The sequence below is a fragment of the Labrus mixtus genome, chromosome 4 (assembly GCF_963584025.1).
Source record: "Labrus mixtus chromosome 4, fLabMix1.1, whole genome shotgun sequence".
NCBI classification, from domain to species: Eukaryota; Metazoa; Chordata; class Actinopteri; order Labriformes; family Labridae; genus Labrus; species Labrus mixtus.
In genome coordinates, this window is record NC_083615.1 from 25,059,622 (window position 1) to 25,083,518 (window position 23,897).

At 41.8% G+C, this 23,897-nt stretch overlaps 1 protein-coding gene across 1 annotated transcript in view; it reads left to right on the forward strand.

Annotated features, from left to right (window-relative positions):
- Window positions 1-483: 483 nt before the first annotated feature.
- lrrc4ca (leucine rich repeat containing 4C, genome duplicate a) overlaps window positions 484-23,897 on the forward strand; it is a 46,300-nt gene continuing 22,886 nt past the window's right edge. Inside the window, exon 1 of the mRNA XM_061036578.1 lies at window positions 484-2,090. The gene's annotated coding sequence lies outside the window, so the exon portion shown is untranslated. The remainder of the gene's footprint in view (window positions 2,091-23,897) is intronic.

Here is a 23,897-nt window from a genome sequence, read left to right on the forward strand (position 1 = left end):
TTAGCAAGTGTTTTTTTTTATGTGTAGTACTACATGACCAAATACAGTATACTACAACATATATTCAACTATTCTGGATTGTCAAGCTGTCACATGTCTCTCATCATGTGCTTGTGTTCATTAAACTGTGTGATGGTGTGCCTACCATGTCTTCACCATGAAACAATTATGTAGGCCTATATGTCTCACTTTGTACCCTGCAGCGGTCTCAAGTTGAAATAGATATGTTGTATGCATAACCCTATATAAACACAACTTAGTCTCTCATGGGAGAGTAATCCTATGCGACAATCAGCCTGAGGCCACTATCATGCAACAAGCAGGCGATGGAAGCCGGTAGGTGGCAGTCGTGTCTCATTTGCAAAAGACACATGGGGAGAATCTGTCTCTCTCTCTATCTGTCTAAACCTCTCTCCTTTTATCTCCTCTCGCGCACACGGACACGAATTGATGCGCGCTTAAACAACGATTTGCATTGTTGTGGTGGTTCTTTGCCTCTTTTAAAACTGCTCGATGAAAGAGAAGGACATAGGTCAATTATCTATTATTATTAAAAAGCCAGTCTTTCGTGAGAGGTTCCTGCAGTAGAGACATTTTGGCAGCCACAGAAGTTCCCTTGGAGAACTGTGAAGTCTGAAACAGAAGAGGGGGAACTGCCTCTCCGATGCACCAGCAGTGACTGGCTGAACAGGCTCACTCGGTGAACAAGCTTGTCAGTGGGAGGTAACCTCAATGAAGACCCCCTCGTGTACTAATCAATTCAGTGTCCATCTATTGCTGCGGGGTTTTTTTTCGGAGGGATGTACGTAAATGAAGAACGTACTGAGGTATTGTAAAGCACACGGATGTGCACAGCCTGCCTGCGCGCATTGGAACGAAATCACCTGTGAACACAAGCAGCTAAATACAGCCTGCATCGACAGAAGAGGAGGTGACAGGACTCGGACGACCAGAAATCTGTGGATGATAACCCTTCAAACCCATTTTACCCTCCGTGTGTGTGTCTCATTGATGGTTCCGCGAGACTCGAATCGGTGAAAAGCGTACGTGGATGGACCGAGGGCGCAGAAGTGATGTCTACCTTTGGTGAACTATAACTCCCGTCCAGACAGTCTAAAAACGCGGATCGGCGCGAAAACATGTGGGAATAAAGCCAAACGAAACGACTGTTTGCATTAAGGATTGCTGCCTTATCGCCTGGCGGTGTTTTAAAGGCTTGTTGAGGATATCTGCTGGATTTTATTTCGGATGTGGCATATTTTCCTCTTAAAATGGAGACCCTGAAGCTGAAAAAAGAGATTTTCATCTATTTTTGCAACTTTTCGAATCCCCCGACGTATAGGATGCCAGTTAAATCGCTCAGTTGCGGGACTGTTTTCATCGAGACAACCAGGAGGGAAGATAAAAAATAAGCGTCTTGGAATCCGCACTGGGTTGTGAGGTGAAATCTAATCAGATTCAGCAGCCTTGATGACTAAGACAAGAGACTTGGAGGAAAGTTAAATTTGGAAAAGAAAGCGAATGGGACTTTAAAATAACCCCACTGCTGCCCCTCTATGTATGGATGATGGTCTACTTCAATCTGCAGTGTGCTTACGGGGTTTTCAGGATGGATCCACCTGGAAATTGACCACAGGAGGTTCTCTTCGCCTTTGTGGAGAGGCTTCTTTTGAACATTTCATTTAGATTTTAAAGAAGGAAAAAAAAAACAGTGTTGCTTCACATTGACCTATAACTCTTTGAGAAAATCTAGATCCCCAGTGGGTGTCTCTTTGCATCGGGAGAGTTAATTCAACAATGGCACTTGTAGGCGCCTTCGTATTCTGTGTATCCCGAAGAAAGGAGGAAATATCGGATGTGTGGTAATCGCTGTGAGAGTTGAATCCATTTCATGCAGACTGATTTGTGGATTACATACCACGTCGTTCTGAGAGCAGGAGCACAATGTGTCTGAAAAGAAAATATCATCAATGCAAAATCGCCTGAGAATTGCGGATGTTTTTTGGATGCAGTTTTGTGGAGGGAGCGGAGCAGGGACCCGTCTCCGCCTGAAGCAAAGATCCTGAAGACCTAGGCGTCTTTATGAACAGGTAAGTTTGTATCTGTGGTGTAAAAAAACGTGTTTGTCTGATTGTCTGCTGGTCCCTATAGGCTAAAAAACAACTGCCCGTCTCTGACCGTAGTTTGGTGTCTGGATGTTGTAGTTTATCTTCTTTTCATTTTATTTCAGGGACAACATCTTTATCAGGGCAAATGAAACCCCCAGCTTTATCGTCACTCACAGTGCGGCCTCTAACTAAAATATCTCTAATCACGCGCTGATTTGGAGCTGGAGAAGATGTGCGCGCTCACGTCGGTGTGCTTGCGTTTCAGCGCGCGCCCTTGAGTTGAGTGCGTGGCAGCAAGCTTAGGTGTCATCAATAACCTATTCAAAAAAAAAAACAGAACGAACTTTGCCTCCGTAAAAATAGAGTTTTGTAAATGATGTTTCATAGGAAGTGCAATAAAAGTGCGTAATGCTTCGTTACACATGCAGAAGACACTCAGTCCTATAGTTTCTATACCTATAGCTGCATACTCCCAACAGACTTCAGTATCTGAAAATCTGCCATATTTAGCACCAATATGTGTATGCTATGGCGACCTAAGTGGGGAAATTCATGACAGATATGAAATATTTAGTCTTGAATATAGAATTCAAGGATGGCATCTATGGCTACTGACTAAGTCTTCACACATTGGACTAGTTCTCTTGCTTTTTCTTGGCATGGTGCACACAGAGGGCTGCTTGTTCATGGCCCCCAGTGGAAGCCTGGGAGGGAGCTGTCCTTCGTACGTGGTGCTGAAATCTAAATCTCCCGTCTTTGCTCTGCCTCTATACTCAGTTGGAGAGGATATGGATGTTGAAGTTTCTGGACTGAAAAATCTGAGCCACCACTCCCAGTATGCATGGGGAGTGATGTTTGTAAAAACCTATCTATCTATCTATCTATCTATCTATCTATCTATCTATCTATCTGATATTTGAAGAATTCCCCTCAACAAAGGTCAGTTCAAACACATCACAAGCGTTGGATCTTAAAAGTGAGCTTTAAAATAGATGTCTGTCATGCCATTGATGAAGCACTGTTGGTGTTAAAAGCATAAATACAGGTAGCTGTCACTCTCCAGCCAAAGAATGGATTGCATCTCTCACCTGTGAAAGTGAGAAAACATGGCAAACATTATTCACCCGCTGAAAGAAAAAGCCCTCCAAATGATGGAGTGACACCACCTCAGGGAGACAAATTAGACCGCTGATTTTTATGTTTTCTTGCCCTGTCAGAAGCTGAAGCATGATAAATCCTCCCTACATATTCCCCAGATTGTTTGTTGGCAACTGGTGCAGAGTGATTCATAGGAATTATAAGTAGAGAGATTTTTTTTTCTCTCCTCCCCATTTAACACTTCTCAAGCCTACTCATCCCTGCGGAGATTCTCGTGGAGATGAATGTGGGCTGTAGGTTTTGGGATGTCATAGGCTTGCATAAAACTATAAGGAGAGAAATGACTTTAAATCTGACTGATTCAACAGAAACTCACTCGGGGATCAATGTTTGTTTATTTCACCATGCTAGAGTGACAACAGCTGTATCCCCAGCGTGTCCCTATTAGTCCCTCTAAGCAGTGGGAAACAGCCTGAGAGCAGGTGCAGCACAGGGACTGAGAGGGACTTCCTGCTGCTTCAGTCTACAGCTGATAATGTTGCTTCCACAGACGTCTGTTTTATGTCCCATTGAACCAGTCATTGTTGTCTGACTTATCTATTTCAAATCATCCCAAGAAGCTGTGTCAGAAAATTAATGAACTTGTCAGCTGGAAAAGGGCACCACAGCAATGAGGTGCCAGGGTCGTGCAAAGTGACAGCCTGTATACCCATGTCCCCCCCCCCCCCCTTCCCACAATGCCTTTTGTCATTTTCTTACCCTTCTCCTCAGCCTCTGACTCAGTCCAGATCAGGGCCAGAACTTTGTGCCTTTATAATAAAATGTTCATTCCCTCAAATCGGATTAATCTCTGTAAAGCCGGGCTTAGGACACCATTAGCATTCATTTCTTTCACTGCTGGGGACTTGTATCAATAATGGAGCTACCATTACATTTCTCATCTTCTCTTCTGGGTATAAAGTCTCTCAGGGGGGTTTCATTCAATGAGAAAAGGGAGAATTTATAGCAATCCATTATCTACTCTCTTGCCTAGTGTTATTGAAGACCAATAGTGCTATGCAGGAAGTGTGAAGTGGAGGGCCAGAGAGGAGCTGGAAGCCCCGTAATGCCCAGAGGTTGAAAGGAAGCCTTTGTATAAAGATGGAGGCATGGCTTAATGGGTTATAAATACAACATGCAAAGCACACAGCAGTATGTTTCTGTATTAATTGAGTATCCTCAATATTGTAGCTTATTCATGAACTAAGTTTAGTGCAATGCGTGACAGTTCATATAGTCTGCTAAGTGTATTTCTTGTTATTCAAATCCCTTTAAGTAGTTGTAGTGACGTGATGGGTTGGAGCGGAAACCTGGCTTTATTCGAGCTCAGCCACTGAGTTTATTGAGCAAAAAAAACTAAAAATATGCTTCTTAATATCATTTACATTGCGCCCACTTTTCCAGTGCCGTTTATTACATGGCTGTGTTGAATAATCAATTGCGGTTAGTTAATTGCAGCCTCCTGAGGTCTGCTATTTCCGTAAAGAAGACAGGACCATTGAGAAAGGTACCTGGTGTGATCACATAAAGTAGAAGACTGAACCTGAAGAAAGTTGTCTGGTACTGTTGCATTTCTTAAGCTCGAGGTGTGTGTGGCTGCTATGTTAACGTACTCACTCTACGTCATACCTTACACAGCGAAGTCGACTCTCATAGCTGAAATTCTTCAAGTGGATGAAGTTTGAGGTCAGGACAAAAGCGGCAGTGAGTTTAGTTGAAAATAAGTAAAGTGCATCGACGATGATGATTGCTGCTTCTGAACACGAGTTCAGTCTGTTTGTGGTCAATCATTCACATTTGCAGGAAAACGAGAATCACCCTGCAGGGGGAATGACGTTTGTGAAGATGCTTTTTAAGCCAAGAGTGAGTAAGCTTTGAAAGCATGGTCACTGACACAGTGTTGTTAATGTAGGCAGCTATCGTGAATGTGAAAAGAGAAAAAAAGAATAAACATCTCACTTCTTTTCAACTGTGCTGCTGGTAGATGACGCAGACACTGCTTTGAAGAGATCAAGAGAGTGTTGTGGTCAGGTTGGTTTGGCTGTAAAACATGCAGCAATCTGTTACAAAAGTATCCATTTGTAGTCTTTATTTGGAAAAAGAGAGGGCTCCCCCCCCCCCCAATCTGCTGAGTCTATTTTGTTATTCTTTTATAATCTAATTTACTCTATCAGTCAGACACAAGCATGCATCTTGGGCCCAGAAAAATATACACAGACAGTCATGGACGGTTTCTTCAGAAGCCTCCTTCATTAGTCATCCTCTCCAGCATGTCTGGCCAAATTCTCCGTCCAGGGAAAGAACAGCTGAGCACAGGGACGGCCGCAGCACATTCCGTCAGTCGATGGATTAATCAATTGGCGTTCCAACTCGGCCCATCCATCTAAGGGAATAATCTGGGAGACATCATAAAAGTGCCATTCTGTCATTCTAGTGGCCCGGGAGCACGGCTTGTTTTTCTGCCTCTCCCTCTCCACTGGCTCTCTTATCGCAGGAACAGGAGTGGATTAAGTGGAATGTAGATAAGTGTTTCTGCATGGCAACAATACAAGGTGTTTGCTTGTGTTTTTGCTATTTTGGAACAATACACCTTGAAATATTTTTGTTTTGCTGCTATGACTCAGTGCTAAAAAAGAATCCTCTAACTTCCATCGCCTTCTCCCTGTTTCCTCGCCTCCTTCGTAAAATTCAGCTTAGAGCGTCGACCTGAATTCTAGGTGCATCATTACTCACCACTTGCCTTGCATCACCCACCTTGCCAGTCATGATGAGGGTGCCTTTCCGACTTAGTAGTCCTCACCTTCCTCCGCGTTGCCAGCTTTTTTTCTTTCCTTGACCTCACTGTAGAGTCACATGGTGCTACAAGAGGAGTGGCAGCGCACGGCGACGAAGGGACGATTTCACGGCTCCTTTAACAACAGCTTGCATGAGAACGGGGCAAAAAAAACCTCGTAAACACATTCCCCCTCTCGCACACGCATTTACAGAAATACTTACAAATGCAAGATTTTCATTCTTTATCTGACGGGGCAGCATCTGTTTAATGTGATACCAGCTCTGGCGACCACATGAATCCTCACCACTAAATTCAAAGGTTAAACAGGCTGGGAGAATGTGGCAGGTTATCCCTTTACTGCCTTCGTTTATTCTTTCTGGAATTATTTCTTGTAGGTGTTAGATATTAAAGTCCTCCTTAAAAAAAAACCCAAAGGATAATAAAAAGAAAATTGAAGGCAGAGTTTGAGATATAAGACATTCCTTTCCAGTGCTGACGTCTCAATCTTTTATGGTGACAGTTGAATTTAGAGTAAGCTGCGCATGCTTGGTGCTCCGTGCTCTAAACAGTCAAAAGTTAAAGCATTTGAACCGGAGATATGCCCTTCAAATTGGTTTTAAGTGGTCGCATAGCAACAGAGCCATGTCTAAAGCATCCACCGGCAGCTTATGAGCTTCAAGCTAAAATAGAGGTTGTCAATGGACACATGCCTTTGGTGACAAAACTAATAAGAATCTGTATTTAATATAGTACATAAGGCTATTTTCAAAAATTGCACAGACTGTTAGTGTCTCAGAAATGACGCTCTTATCTTGCTTCATTAATGTGAATTTTCATCACTCTCAGCTCGTTTCCTGTCAACCACATTAGTCACATATTCCGTCTGAGGAAGGGGAGACAAAGAGGAGCTGTGTTATACAATACTAGACACAAGCATGTGCATGTGCAGGCAATAGGATGCACTCCTTACCTTTTAACCTGCGGAATATTTTTGAGATGAAAGAAAATGCCCTGTAGCTGTAATGGGATACTTGACCTGCTCGAGCTGATGGGCTGCTCCCAGAGGAGAAGAAGCATTTCTTTGTTTTGTTGTTCTGTCCATAACAAATTGCAAGCTTTATCTGCAGGGGGGGGGGGGGGGGGGCGAGTAGAAAAGATTCTGTACTTGGCTTACTAACAAAAAACAGCAAAAGCATTTCACGGAGATCTACTTAATTTTCAGCACTGCGTTGTCTTCAGGTAAAAAAAAAAAAAAATTGGATTCAGGAAACCTCGGAAGAGGGCGGAACAGAAGAGCAAGAAATCAGTCCCAACCTCACAGCTCTTGCAATGTGCATGAATCAAATTTAGCAGAAAAAAATAAAATGAAATAGTCAGTTGCCCTTCGAGAGCATCTCTTAAAGCTGCAATGGTAAAAAAAAACAAAAAAAAAACCCAATGCATTTCAGTTGTATTGATCAAGGTTTGACCCTGAGCGAGGTTTCAGAAGCAGCAGTGCACCAGTCTCAAAATGCTTTGACGATTCTGAACAGATGACAGGTCGTTCATTGGTTAGGAGAAAAAAAAAATCTGCCTTGTGGCTTTTCTTTTTAAAGAAAGTATTGTACTGTAAGATCTGCTAAAGACAGCAATAAGAATAAAGGGAAATAATAATAAACGGGTACAGAAGACAATTAAATCACCTTCACAGTGAGTACAAGATTAAATTAAAATGTTGGCTTTGGTCTTTATGATTGTGCTATATGATTTTTACCATGAATTTGTTTATTCACTACATTATGTTCATTGCAATAATGTGAAATGTCTAGAGAGGCAGGACCACAATTGTACAACTATCAAAATAAAAAAGATATGACGGACAGAATATGTGTGTGTGTGTGTGTGTGTGTGTGTGTGTGTGTGTGTGTGTGTGTGTGTGTGTGTGTGTGTGTGTGTGTGTGTCTTAAAGGCGCATGCTTGGGCCCTCCTAAACCGTCGCCTTCTGCAGACCTCTGGGCGAAGGGAAAGTGTCTGGGATCCGGACATCTGGGTCGAATTTTTGCCGTCTGTTTCTCAGATCTGCTTTGATTAGCTCATGAGGCTCATCAGGCTGCCAAAATGACACAGTGGCTCAGTTCAGCTTTGGAGCAAGAGTCTGGTCATCCGTCGGCGCTCCACAGTGGTCCCACAGCATTCTCACACCCCGGTCAGGAGTCACACATTTTCAGACTGTTGAGCATTGAATATTTGATCATTCTGTGTAAAAAAACACAATACCTATATAAATACACAAGGAAAGTCTCCCACTGTTGGATAGAACATCTCAAAAAAACCTTCCAAAAACAAAAATATTTCAGGGCACACTGCATACAGTGCTCTGTACTTACAATAATTTATTTGTTTTCACCCATGAGTGCTTGTGCACGCATGTGAACATGATATGTGTTTGTCTGAGCGTGTATCATTGCGAGTGTCGGCCTCTTCATGTATTTTCTCACTACCCACTCACTTTGTTAGTCTCTGACCCTAATGTGTCACTCATCCTGGCACCTGCATGTAGGTAAGGCTGCCCTATGATGATAGTTTTGATCGGACAAGGATAGACTTACACTTGATTTAATCCTACTTGTCTCCGTGGAGACTGCCGAGATACCAGTCTGTTTCTCTGCTCAGGTCAGGGCCCGGTGACAGGGGCTGTCAGTCGGCTTCCTTTACTGTGAGGGAGGAGAGAGACGCGCTTTGGGCACTGAGACGCTCGAGCTGCAGGGAAAGGGGGCCCTGGGAGAGCTCATGCATGCCTTGTTAATGGGTAATCTCCCACCAACACAACACAAATTAATCTTGAACAGATGCCGCCCTCATGTAATGAAACGCTCACTCGTGTTTCCAAACAGGCAGCTTGTCAGGAATCAGGGAGAGGAAATTAGAAAAGCCTAAACAAAAGATTTATTTCCATATTGTTGACAATTCAATCTAAAAGTTTGAATGTCAGAGCTTCTCATAACTGAGCTCTAATAATGCGGCTCTAAAAAAGGAAAACTAAACAAATACATTCAAATAGAACGATTAGCCACATCTTTTACGAAACAAACCACTGAAAGTTTTTAATATATGAAAAATGATAATCGGTATGTCAGCTAGTTAGCATATAAGCAGTCAAGGGAGTCAGTAAGGAGGTAGCAAATTATGTTTGATGGGAGGAGTGAAACGTGTGTGTGTGTGTGTGTGTGTGTGTGTGTGTGTGTGTGTGTGTGTGTGTTTGTTGTGTTTGCATTAGCACAGCCCAGTGGCTAGCCTCCTGCAGCCCGTGCCAGACTCCTCAGCATTTTGGCTGCAGCCCGTCTGTCGCTGAGGAGAGATAATGGGAACATTCAAGGCCTCGTCAAAATGTATTTCCTTTTAGTGAATAAATTAACATAATTGAATCACTGGCAAAACATATTTTTGGGTTAACCTACGTCAGTGTATTGCGTCAAACAAAACTGATGGAAGTATGTTGAAATCATGACGGTGCATGATGTGAGATACAGCTGTGTGCGAATTAAAGGATTATCTAGTGCTGACAATATCACAGAGTTCAACATACATCTTCATTGTCTTGTTTACACTTGTTTTCTTGAGGCAGATTTACTGATAAACATGTTTAAGATTAAAATGAAAGGTAATGTTGTTTCGATCAAAATCGACTGCATAGCTTTTACTACAAGTATCTGTCGTTTAAAGTAATGCTGTTTTTAAGAGTTCCAAATACTTTTCTTTCTAAGAGGTAAGCTTGGGTCATATAATATCATATTAACATTTTCCAGGTTTTTTTTTTTAATTTCTGGAAGGCAGGTTGTTGGACTGGCATCAAAAAATGTCACACTGGATTCTACAAAATGTATGAAACAAGACAAATGTGCCTTCTTTCAAAGGCACCTTGTAAATATTTAACTGAATATTTTAAGGAATCACTTGGAACACACAGGTGCAACGGGCAAATTGATGTCAACATGACCAGGATTTAATCTCCCTGACGCTCAGGATTGTTTGCTAATTTATTTTTTTCAGTGGTTTGAAGCATATATTTACAACTGCTTTTGCAACCCCTTGATGACATTAACTGGAGATTATCTGAATCGATATGAAAGAGGTCAAAGAAAGGGTCTATTTCATCATCAAACCCTTTGGATTCATTTGAGTTTCTGTCATTCTTGAATTAAGCTGAATCCAAATGTGAAATACTGTATTGACAGGTATCCTCCTGGATTTCTTAAATTGCATTGCTCTTTTTAAGCATTAAAAAACGTTGGAGTCTTCTGCTTGTATAAGGTCAGTTTAATGTTTTGTGGTTGTAAGATTTTCTGTTGATACAGTTTGCCAAATATGTGTAGTCATGTTGGAATACTCAGTAAGAAGTTGTTTATTTTGATGGTCTTCTGGCTGCAGGGTCAGCGTACAAATAATCCTGTTTCCACAACATGACATAATGTTGTGTTTGCTTATAACTGAGCATACGGAAGTGAGGGTATAAGGTAACACTTCAAATGTTTTTGAGCATTATTCATGAGCAGCCGTGACCTCTACATCTATTCAAGCTTTCTAAAGACGAGTCCTTGATATTTCTTGTATGTGATTGTGTGGTTTGATCCTTCCCTGCTCTGGAGTCTGTAGCAGTGATACAGTGATTATGTATTATAACAGGGGAACATTCCAGGCTCTATGTTGACTGCTAATTGGGCTCCAGTGTAACGACTGTGTCATATTAATGACCCAGATCCAGCTCAGTGTAATATTCATTAGCTGTGAGGATTGACTCTCTCTGGGACGGTATGGTGCAGAGGTATGTTAGTGTGTGTGTGATGTGAGTGAATGCGTGGGTGTTGGGAATAAAGGTTCATCACTGTAGACAGCTCTACTTTTATGTATCCTTTTGTGTTCCTGAAAAGCAGGTTGAGCTCATTTCTATGATGTGTGTATCCCCCCTTGTGCCAATGCCATTGATATGAAAAAGGGGGTTTTGTTGATTTTTAATGTGCATCTGATCTGCAGGCAAATGTTGTGGGGTGATCTGCCGCCAAATGTGTGTAACATGAAACTGAAAAAGAGAGAGAAAAGACTTGAGACCAGGTGGCCGATGTTAAATTGTCTGTTTCAAAAGCAAATTCACAATGAGCTGTTGTTGCAGAGGATGACTAAGCCTTTGGGAGACGTGTGTGTGTGTGTGTGTGTTTTTATTTTTTTTTCTAGACCAGAGCGGACAGGTTAAAGGGGTCCTCTGTGCCTGATGAAACAGGTGGCACCCCTGTGGTCACTGGCAAACAATCCTTCCTCTTCCTCCACCCCCATCCAGCGTGCTCTGCATTTGCATAACACTAATCAGAGCATAAAAGAGAGTCAGATTCTGTTGTATGCATTAGCGTCATCTCTCTGTGTTTCATTCTATAAAGGCCCTATAATGTCCTAGACATCATATTTCATATTTCTCTGCTTCTGGGCACAATTCTGCGGCGCTATTTTTTTTTTTTAAGCGGTACTTGAATTGGAATATGGAGTTTGGTATTTAAAAGAGGTCAAATGAATGTGAGGTGTCCCTTACAGCTAAAAGGGAATAAAACCATGTCAGTATAGAAGCAGAACACGACCAAGTGCTTCCTGCTGTAGTGTGGACAGGATGACAATGGACACAGGAGAAAAAACAGCAGAGAAAGGTCTTTTGAAGGACAAACGAGTGTCACATCCCGATTGTGCGATGTGTAAGTCAGGACCTGCTCGCCCACCATTTTCTTATCAGTGTGTCAAGTGAGAACAATCGACCGAGCGCTTCCCCCCCTCCACTTTCCAAATCTCTCCTCCCGATTCTTCTTCTTCTTTTTGTTTCCCCTTTGGTGTTCAGTTTTGAATGATGAACCTTAATGGGAAATTGTGTTTCCTTGTACTGAGTAAAGCGATGCATAAAAAAGCAGAGGGTGTTGCACTGGCTTCTGTCTGCCAAAGACAAATGAGATTTTAATGAAGAATGAAAGTGGCTCTGTGAAGTTTCTGGCAGATCCAGCACAGTAACTTTTTTGGTGCCGTGATGAGGCATTCATTAAAGCCAGTTAAGAATGGCAGCTATCAATCTGTAAATGAGCTGTAGCAGTCAAATAAATTAAACGGCAAGCACAGGGAGCACCCTCGTAAATGTCAAAAAATGCAAATAGACTTAAATGGATTGCAGGGCAAATAGAGGAAGCGTAAAAGGAGGGTAATATCTCCCCAAAAAAAGAGAGGATCCTCCATCCTCCTCATCTAACCCGACAATGGAGGATTTCATCATTGTGAAGGAAGAGAGATTCACTGACTTAGGGGAGATCTAGTGTTCTCAGTGGTGAAATGGGAGAACAAATCTTCATAAGATGGTTCTGCCATTTTAGTGCTCATTCTTTCCGACATCAAAGGATCTGCTGCATTGTGACTACAGCCTCTGCAAAGTGGACCCTAATCCAGATAAATGGATGGAGCAGTGCTAGAACATGCTAACAAGTGCTGCACTTTTTTTTCTCCTATGCTTCAATGGGAAGGTTAAGCATGAATAATTGAAGTGGAATAGAAATCTCATATGATATTTTGTATGAACTTTTCATCCTTCTTCAATAAGGTCTTTTTTTGTACATATAAAAACTCATTTTAACCTTCTTCCATTTATCCCATAGATAAGTCGTTTTATGTGAAGTATGCCTTTGACAAAGATAAGCTAATCACATAAGCTAATTGGCTAACTGGTAAATGTAAAGGTGCAAAACAGAATTGCAACTACAAATAACCTTAACTCATCATTACTACATGTTAGTATATTCAGACAATGTGGTAGTAGTATAACATGTAGTTAAGCATTATTGAATAAAGAGAATGGTTTAGCTATTTCAATTCATATAATAGTGGATATCAAAATGGGACTATGAATGAGTGGCACTTAAAGTTCAAGGCCTTAAGCAAAAGAAAGAGTAACAAGTATTTGAAGTGAGCTGTCCATGACATGGCAATGTTTGGCTCATGTTTGCTAACATGACTTGCTAACTGTGACTGTAGAATGGGTATACGATCTCTGGTCTGGTCTGATCTCTAATTTGTAATGGAAAGAATGTGTTGTATCTTTTATTTTTTTAAGAAGGGACAGGCATAGCACTTTACTGGTCTATACTCCCATGCCAGCAAGCCACCCAGTGGCAAGTTGTTGGGCATAGCATCATTCAGGCCAACATGAAACGATCTTTGAAGCAAATTGGTGTACTGTGTGAAATAGTCTTCAGAGATAAAAATGTATTCCTAAAGAATGTGAAATCAATCAACCTGAATCAAAGAGCTGCTGTGGCTTTTGGTGTTTCAGACTTGCTTATAATGTCAGACAACTGGTTAATGTCCACTCTCCAGATGCCTGCTAACCTGCTGTCATAAGTGACATCGCTGTCCCAGTTTCCTTAAATGTGTCTTTGGCTGTCAATCAGCTCAGCAGGAATTGGAATCTGTCTCTGTCCTGAGGTGTCTGGCAGAATGTTGCTCCTGCTTTTGGACATTGCAGCTCTTTGAGTGACAGTTTCTGTTTCTATAATGCTAGATGAAATTTGTAGAAGCCTCCAGATCTCAAACATTAACCCCAGTTTCTGTCTTTGAATAACTTTAAGGTGCAGGTTGAAAAAAAATCACACATGGACAAATAAAGAAAGCTGGAGGGAGTGTGTTAAAATGGAGGATTACACTTTGACATAGTGTGGGGGGAGCCCTCCCCTTTTTTCACTGTCGCTGAGGTACAATGTAATTTGCCATGTTTTCAGCTCAAGGCCCAGGGGCTGTTACATGAATTAAAGACCTTAAGAAATGTGCCAGACTACATATACTTAAACATTTAAATGTTAAAACAGCTTCTTCCAATGCAGGTATGGGAAAAGAATGAACCCGGGTAGCATACATAAACAGTACAGTCACAATACAAACACATGCATTATGCCAGTTAAAGAAGAGAAATGAGAATGTGTATTGGGAAATCATTAAACTGCAGAAAAGCATGTGGGGGAAAAGTCCTTCAATTATTGATTTAAGCAATTAATGTAAAATGTTTTTATTTTCCAATTAAGCAAAAGTACTGCTTATCTATTAGGATGGGATTAATGAGACTCAGTGTGTAATACATTATGCAGGTTATACATTACATCCAAATTCTACCTATGAATTATGAGTAGCGACTTATTGTTATCATAAACTGTGTAAATCATGAACTTCTGGTACAAAGAAACGACTGGTTGATGCCTAGGGCAACAGGTCAGGCTTTTCAGTTGATATCTGCCAATTCATTTCAGAGACTTTGGGGAAAAAGTGGGTCAAAAGAGGGACAAACATGGGTCCAACTTCAGCTTTGGAAGCTCTTTTTATGTCCTTTCATTTCATGTCCCCTTTAGAAAAACTGTCTCCAATAGTTGAGCTGATTGTTAAAGTAGATGATATATACTGGGGCTTCAATATGGAGCTTCTGTGTATAATAAAGTAAAAAACAAAGCCATGATGAATCTGTTTTGCTTCATTTTAACGGTTGCTTTTTGACTGATTCTCCCCCCTCCCTCTCTCTCTGTCTTCCTTTCTGTCCATCACTCTTTGATCCTTATATCCTGTCCACTGTGTAAGCTCTAAATCTCACCCTCTCTCCATTATGCGACCTCACATTTTTTTTTCTCTTTTTCCTAATCCCGGTGTCATTTATGAACAGTAATTGGTTTAGAAACCTGTTTAGCCACATTCGCCACATTTCCCAGCTCATGTGCTGCTGAATCCAGTAACCTGTGTATGCCTTCAATCACTCAGCCATTACAGGAGAGCGACAATACCCTGGCTGATTTCAGCTCCACTGTTCCTTGGTAATGGGAAAGCTAAAGACGGCTGGCTGCTGGGGCATCACACAAACAAGGCAGGCTTGGGGGAGAGCAAAGCTCCTGCAGAAGGCAAGCACATCAGCGCTATTGTTAGCACATAGCAGGAGATTAGTGCTGATGGCTGTATGTGAACTAGTGGGCTTGGCTGGTGTTCTGTGTCAGATGCTAACCCGGCCCACCACTGCTGCCATTGCCACCAAGTCACAATTAGCCTGAATAGCTGCAGACCTGATTGCTCATCTTGGTGGCAATGCAGGCAATCTGTCTCCAATCACTGTGAATGCTGCCCTCATTTTTTGCCTGCACCCCTGTAGATTTTTATGCTTACCCAGAGACCGGACATGCACTATGCTTTGGTCATTGCTCTGATTTCAAAGGCTAACAATTTCAAAAAATAGATTTAGTTATAATGCTCGGAGTAATCAATAAAACTAAGTTTTATAACTAAGAAAAAAGCTGATATAACATACATTGAACTGTATTGTGTTTTGCAAAGCATGAGGAAGCAATCAGGAAACTGGATGCACTGGATACTCTAAATGTCAAACTTGATTGCATGAACATTGTAACCACAGACAAGAACACCGCCACAGCAAATAACATACAGTCTGCCTCCTTTATTCTCAGTGTGTTCCTGCTCCTCAACACACATGATGCACACACAGACACACAAACACACAGAGTAAATCACACCCTCTGACTGATTATAGTGCATGATTAATTAACAGACAGATCGCTAAATGGTGGCGACCGTTGCTTGATGCGTAGAGGTAAAGAGTACACTCTCCACAGAATACAATAATGTCCTCTATGCCCTCCTCTCTTCCCTGCACATCCTCCTCTCCCATCTATTCCTTCCTCTCTTTCTATATTAAGCCCTTCTGGGTTAATCATTCCTAGAGGACGACAGCAGTGCGCTGTCGCAAAAGAGAAAAAAGCATCACACAGCTGTGTGGTTCTCATGCACCCACTTCCAGTGATTACAGACCCTTTAAAGGATAACCACAGATCTTACAAGCGACACTGTCTTCAGCACGATACACTTCAAAAGAGGTGAAGAGTTTTAACGCTCTGTCTCGGCCTCCTCTCATTTCCACAGAACCAATTCACTTGACCTTATTCCTCATTTATCCTTACATTTGCCTGTCCTTTTCCCTCCGGCGCCACAAGAGGGTTTTCTAATCTTCATCTTATTATATTGCGTTTCCTTCACCTCTGCTTACATCAGTGCACCCTATTTTACTCTGCAGTGTCGAGGGCCCCGTGGGAGGCAAGTGCGCTAATTTATTTGTTTGCATATGGGGGAGATGTCCAGCTCTGATGGATGGCTTTGGCTCTCACAGTCCCTCAGTAGCTCCGGGTGTACAATAGAATTTGCTCGCAGTCTCTCAAAGGAATGCATCCTCAAATAGAGAGAGATAAATAAAACACCCCCACACACATACAACACACCAACATGCAATTCCACATTTCTTTAACAATAAAGAGATAGGCAGGCACACACGCAAACATTATTACACAGGTCCACAGACTTGTAACCACACATGTGCATGCTGCATACATTATTTGCCAATGCCAACACATGTACGACATGAATAGAAAAACCAAAAAACCAAACACTCTGATGTCTGCTTGTGTTTACGTGCAGGAAACAATAAAGTCTCACACAAAATCAGCAGTTGAAAGTGATCGTTTAGTCTGCTCCATGCCCAAATTAGTCTGCATGGTGGCTCTCTTAATCAATGTGGTTGCAAACTGTGATGTGATGTGACTGCTAACATGAAGTCTCTTTCTCTGGCTCTCTCTTACACACATGCACACACACACACACACACACACAAACACACGCACTGTCGGCTTCTCCAGCTAAAGTTAAATGTCTGCCAGCTGAGCGTGTCCCTCAGTCAGGCTTTTGTTCGTCTCCAGCTGAAGCTCTGTAATTTGTCCGCCAGTAATTTGCAAGGAAATAAGGTAAACAGTTGCCAAGTCCTACACAAAAACACACACACTGAACATTTGAACCATAGTACATATAACAGCTCTTTTATGTTTGAAGGCTGGTCAAGAAAGGCAAATCATTTGTGTGTTTAAACTTAGTGGAGCATGAGCCTATCTGGGCTGAGATCTAAAGGCACACTGGAATCTTTATTGCTTCCCTGTTCATTTGTAAAGCAGTCACATAGTTATACTGCGTGTGCTGGTGTGTGTGTGTGTGTGTGTGTGTTTCAGTTTGTTCTCTTCACAACACGCAGTATGTAAGAATTCATTACTGGCTGAAGTCACACTCGCTAACGACGCTTTGTTGCAGGCGCAGTTCTGAGTGCTGCGTACAGCTTGTATCACTGAGTGCTCGGGCTTCTTCTGTAATGGGATCTGTGTTCAAGTTCAAACTGAACCAGCACTCTGTCTCATGAGCAAATCTGAAACAAAGCTGTGTACTCTGTTGTTTTGATTCAGGCTTTTTGATGCCAAATTAAATGCACAAGCCCCTGGGACATTTCGGCATCTGTAAAACCGCAGAGGCCAAGAAGCTTGTGACTCGACAGGGTGAGCGGCAGGCATGTGGCAGGGGAAATGTACTTCCTCGGTTCGTTTCATCTCTCTCTCTCTCTCTCTCTCTCTTTCTCTCTCTCTCTCTCTATCTCTCTCTCCATCTCTCTCTCTCTCTCTGTCTTTCTTTCTCTGTGGTTTTCTATGGCTCTCCACCTGAATCATTCTGGAAATAGAGCTACAAATCTGAGTACCGTTTCTTGGTGAGGGAGCACCAGTAGTACTGTGGGAGAGCATCCGTGCACTTGTTCTATTATTAAATCCTGGTTATGTAAACCGCCAGGAGACGACACCGACGAATAATGATTCACCGTAATTCAATTGTATAACAGGCCTATTTCAACAAGAAAATCAGAGAATGGTGCACGTGTGAGAATTTGCATGGGTTGGGCTGCATTCATTCATTTCCTGCTCACTGATACAGTCCCTGAGTGTCAAAGGATACATGATTTCTATACTGGCACTGTAAAAGGGATGGACGATGGAATGTTTGCTATGTTATGCTGTCTCTTTGATTCATCCAGAGACTATTTGTCACTGAAATGGTTCAACGCTTAGTACAACATATACTCTTCTTTTTTTATCATAAGAACCAATCAAAACCCGCCTCTCATCCACATTGCACCACAACCATTAACTTTGAAAAGGTAATAAAATAGATACGAAGTAAGATTAGTAAGAAAAATATTTAAAAACTAAAAAGTCCAATGAGGAGAAGTCATCATACTAAAAGACAAAGTAGCTCTTGTGCATTGTTCTTTAGCAGATAGTAATTTTGTTACACAATGTCATGTCAACTGCAGGTCATTTTGTTGCTTCCTATGCCCAACTACCACCCCCTTCCTCACCACCAAACACGCATTATAAAAACCTTTTGCATTGCTCTGCATTAGCTGTTTTCAACTGTTTTGAAAATGTACCAATGATGTCATTGATTTCTCAAGAGAGAACAGGTGGCTGTCTAACGGGTAATGTTGTGTTCAAATTTAGGAATAGTAACATCACTCTAAAGAAATGCCTATTCCACCAAATCATAGTGGGAGCAAGTAAGGAAGAGACGTTCCTCTTCTCTTCTTTGGAATTGTATGTTTGTGTGATGACTCAGATCATCTTGTCTTTGAAACCTCCTCTTCATGTCTTCTCAGCGTTACTTGAATATTCCTTTTCTAGCAATAATAAATAATCCTCTGTTGATATTATCTCCTAGGAACAAGTACAGTATCTTGTAGAGCCAAACCCTGAGTCATAATAAAGATCAAAACAAAGTTGATACTCCTGCAATCAAATTAAATCAAATAATATCTTGTTCTCTCGATAGTGTCAAACTCATTCAATTAACTGTAATGTCACAAATCAAAGTTATCATCGTTATCTGCTTTCAAATATTGTTGACTGGCCCCATAAGTAATTACAAACTAAAATCAATTAGAAAATAAAGGTCTTCAATATCCGAATGTGAACACAGCATGTAAACAAGGATATTTCAGCAGGCTTATCTTGTGACCTGTGAGAGCAGACTGATGACCTACTTTATCCTCTCATCTCGTTTCCTTTTTCATACTGTCGCTCTCATTTTGCTTGATGTCCTTGATATCCTGGAGTGTTCTTTATTGATGAAGCCAAATAACCTTACTCAGTGTCTAGATACTGTTTGTAGATAGATTCAAGAATGTACTTTATGTTCAATCCAGCAATGCTGTTAAGACACAACAAATAATGGAGAATAATCACAGGTTTTCATGAATGATTCCTGGGACCTGTTACTTATTGGAACTGCACTGTGAGAAAAATAAGCCTTGTAAAAAAAAAGAGAGAATAACAAGCTAATAACCTTTAGTTTCTAGTGTGACTTGTTGAGCTGTAGTGCCATTATTCAGCCATGAAATGCCTTTAGCAATAAGATTTCTCAAGCTTACTCTGTTCTCTAGTTACACCTTTCTCCAGTATAAAGGGATACGTCGATTTAACGAAAGGATACTGAGGGTATTCCATCCAGATCTTGCACACATTTCTGAGTCCAGGTCCAGGGAAATGTACGCTGGGCACTTTAAATAGAAAGATAAAACACTGGCAAGCGACAGTAACATTTTACACAGGTCACGTCGTGCCACGCCATCTGACCTGGCAGTCCTCCCAAAAAAGAAATAGAGGAGAATCACAGCTGCTGTCTCACACTTTCTCCCCCCTCTCTCTCTCTGTCTCGATCCCTCACAGACACACATTACCCCATCTATCCAAGCCACATGGGAGAGGGGGGCACAATCTTAGTTATCATGTTTAATTTGTTTCCCACTGTGTCTCCAGTGTTCTCAGCTGAGTTATCAAAGCAGTTTGATCACTTTCTTGTAACATACGTGATAACCAAGCAGAGAAAAGGACACAAGAAAAGCAAGCACATAGCTTTCATTATATCATCCTTTTTTTCATCCAGAGCTGGTTTGATAATTCAGAGCGAGACTGATTTTATGAAATACACGTCTCTGAGCAGATCAAAACAGGGGCCCAAAGCCAGCACATGTGCAGCATGTGAGCTCACGGTGAATAAGAGTGAAGGGAGCACTGACCCATGATGAGGGCTTTTGCTTCAATAATTAAAGTTCATTGCTTTCCCATTGCCCTTTTTTATTTATGGAGTAATTTCATTTGGCATGGGTGTGAGGCGGGGTTAAAAAAAAAGGTGTATTTAAGAGTCTAATTGATGCTGGTTTCTCTTTAGTCCTGCATCGTCAGCATTCTTCCTCTCTCACCAATGATGTTAACGGGGAGGGGGGATAACGGGGAGGAGGATAGAGTGAAGAGGAATAAGAGGGGAGGGAGAGGGAGGGGCAAAGAAAGGGATGCGGAAAGAGAAGGAGAAAATTAAGGAGGTTATTGCATGGGGTGTTTTGAGGGGGGGGGGGATTTGATTTCTTCTAGATCCCTTGTTAGCTTGTGGCATTGAGAGGCGGCGGGTACATTTTCTCGTTACTGTTGTGAGGGAGATTAGCAGAGGCTGGGCTTGTTTCTATTAGAGAAATAATGAAGAGAGTGTCCCCATACAAACCCTACTCTACTATGCAGCTGGTTCTCTATTACTTTTCTCCCTTTTGTAGAACTGTATAAGTATGTAACTGTTCATCAGTGATTGTGGAAAGAAGTCATGTGGAAACGGTGAACTCCAGGGATACCACACGCTCGCCAGGTGAGGATTCTTACAGAGGAGCCGAGCTGCGGAGGAGCACTTTACTATACTGTGGCAACAGTGTCATCTTAATTATGTGCTTCCTCAAAACCTGTGCTGACACAGGAGCTGGATCCCTCCCTGGATGCCAGGATTACCTCACATCGGCCTCTGAAAGAATGAGCCCCCTTGCATATTTGCTGCGGCACTCTTTATTTTTAGCATCTTGACTTTTTGCAGCCATGGGGAACCTCCCAAACGGCCTGGATGTAAGGATGCATTTGACACCTTTGTTCATTAAGAGAAATAGGGAGCAGGAAGGCAGGCTTTCATGGGCTCCCACGACAACACAAGAGTGCCTGGAACGAGCCGTGGAGAGGCGGCCTTACAAAGCTTAGGAAGCCCCACTTCTCTGCCTCCCAATAATTCACTCCGGTCCTGATGGAGTAAAGGTGTCATCCAAGACATTCAAGTCACAGGTTCATCCATGCACAGAAAAAAGGAAGGATGAAAGGAAAACACCAGAGGGGATGCGGGAGGACAAGTGGCTCTTTTAATGACGGGAGTGTGATGGGAATGCTGTTAATGAGGAGGGCTGGGATAAGAAGCTATGCATCCCACGTAGAGACACACAAGCCTGGGAGGAGCCTGTAGAACAACTCGGCTCAGGCTGCTCAACGCAGTTACATCCGAGCAGTGGCAGAGCAGAGCTGTGCAGACCACATGAGTGCGGGAAGAAATTGAGTTTGACTACGAGGCAGGCAAAGATGGCATCAAGAATGAGCAGCTCCTCTTTTTTTTTTTTCTTCTTCTCATCTTCCCTCTTCTCCCAGAGAGACAGTGGCAGCTCTCCGATGAAGATCAGAAAGGTGGGAGATGGAAAGTGAGCGGGAGAAGGGGAAAGAGGGAGACGAGAAAGACAGTAGCCCCCAGGAGGCTGCATCTCCAGTCAGTAATTCCACTGGGGCTCTCCCCCATACCGCTCTTCAGTTTCCATCTCCAGATGAAAAATAAATAACCCCTTCAGATGGCCTCCCTCTCCTTTGAGAAAGAAAGAGAGCTTCCCCAGGAGCTATGTTCGCTTTCCATGTAGTCATCTCTCTATCTTATGTCTTTAACTCAATATTTTCCCCCAAAATACATCACACTGTGTCCATATTTACTGAGGATGATGATGACCTATACATGCTGATTTTGCCTTAGGAAAGGAAGTTTAAATGATTCATGTATCGATATATAAACGCACAGTAACAACAGTGGAGTACACATAGCCCTGACATAATTTGATCTACTGCTTGTGAGTAAAAAATAAGTCTTACTTTATACAATTTTACTTCTAGCTCTGATAAGGAAGAACAGAAAACCTCTTTGCAAACAGTATAGTGACAAAAATATAAAAACAGAATGACCAATGACGCTTTGCTAACTTTTCTGTCTTTAATTGGGACTATCTATGCATTATCGGCTACAATGCGACTCACAAACTGAAGCAGGGTAGGGGGTGCATCATTCCACTTTCATCCTTTCGAGTAATGTCTGCCTCAATCTTGTGATATCGCCCTGTCTCAAAGTACATTAAATCTTTTGTACATTTGAACATTTATTTGAGCATTTATTCATCTCTTCCGCAATGGAGCATTTTGCTCCGTGTGCGAGCACGACTGGCGGAGCATAGCAGCTGGTGCTGCCAGGCACTGAAGCCTAAGAATGGTCTGGTGCAAGATTGTTCTGCAAAGTGCTGTCAGGCTGATGGCCTCGTCAGGAGAGGGAGATACTCATGGCCGATTGAGCATGACGAGCGATGGTTGCTATCTGATGCTCCTCCCTGGGCTTTCATGCAAAAATATGAGCAGAGAAAAAACAGAATGTCACTTATGTGTATGTCTGGGTTTGAATGTCTACTTTGCACATGTCAAAATAAAACTTCAGTTTGTTTTAATTCCACAATGGTTGCAGGCAGCAACGATTTTATTCCCTGCCTCACTTATTCATATGTTGGCATAATACATTGGGGGGAAATCTGAAACATCCTCTTCTACATTTCAGTTTTTGTGTAATAATCACATCAGTTTTATAACATGGCTCAAGAAGACACATTCATATTCTGATAAGATGCTCACTTTCTCTTTCTTTCCTTTTATCTCTTCTTTCCCTTGCCTGAGTTTTGCATGATAATGTTCAGCATTTTAATCTGGACTTTATATTACCTCTTCTCTCTGGTAGCATGTCAGCATTTTCTGTCTTAAACTCTGTTATCAACTTCAGCTCCTGATACCTGTAATGAACGCTCTACTTCGGGCTGATATTGTTCCGTAAATCCGCTTAAGGTCCCAACGCGTCTAGCCCAACAAAGAATGAGCTAGTTACACTTCTGTTCCAACCTTCTTGCATGGTTCATAGCTGAGGTATGATGTCTTTTGTGATTTTTTTTTCATACCACGGTGAAATGTGTGCGGACGGATTTTGAGTAAAAATGGTCTCAGGATGTGGAAACAGAAATGCATGCACTTTAGGTTATTAAGCTGACTTGTGAGTTATTCTTTGATGGGTGAAAATAGAAGATTATTCAGTTACTTCAAAGCACAATCATCATCAAAAACATGACAAGCATGCATACTGTAGACAATGGTGTACTTGCACACATTAAACAAACAGCAAAGTCTAAAGCCCTGCAGCTGTACCTGGTAACAGTTAAGTGTCGTCATCATACCATGCTCCTTAAAAGCACTTGGTAAAGAAAATGTTTAATCTAATGTTAAGTTTGTCCTCGGGTCATGTGTCAGCAGACGTGTCAGGATAATGAAATTTAAATAGGTTCATCTCCTTGGAATCATGAATTTATTCATCAAATTCTATTGCAATATGACTCATAGCTTATGAGTATCCCATAAATGTTTTCTACGTTTCCTGATTTGTCCTCATGTGTTCACTACAGTCAGAAGGGTTAATCTTCTGGGGAGCAAGAAGATGCAAATAAAAAGTTGTCAAAGCCTGCCAAGAGAGATTTAATGGTTCTTGTGTCCGAGTTTATTTCCTTCGTGGCACCAGGTCACACCTGCAAGTCAAGCCTTTTTCTCAGGAAGTAACAAAGAAATGCTGACATAGTGAGCATAGTGAACAACCTGACACTTAAGCTTGATGTTAATGCAAGAAAAAAACTCCTTCAGATAACCAAGAATAGTTCATCCTCTGAGACCATGATGAAAGTTGGTTCAAAATGATGCTTGTCAAGGTCAACACACCAACATTACGATTTGCAGGCATTTTTGATAATGCATAAAAAGTTCTACTGAAGTGACAATGCT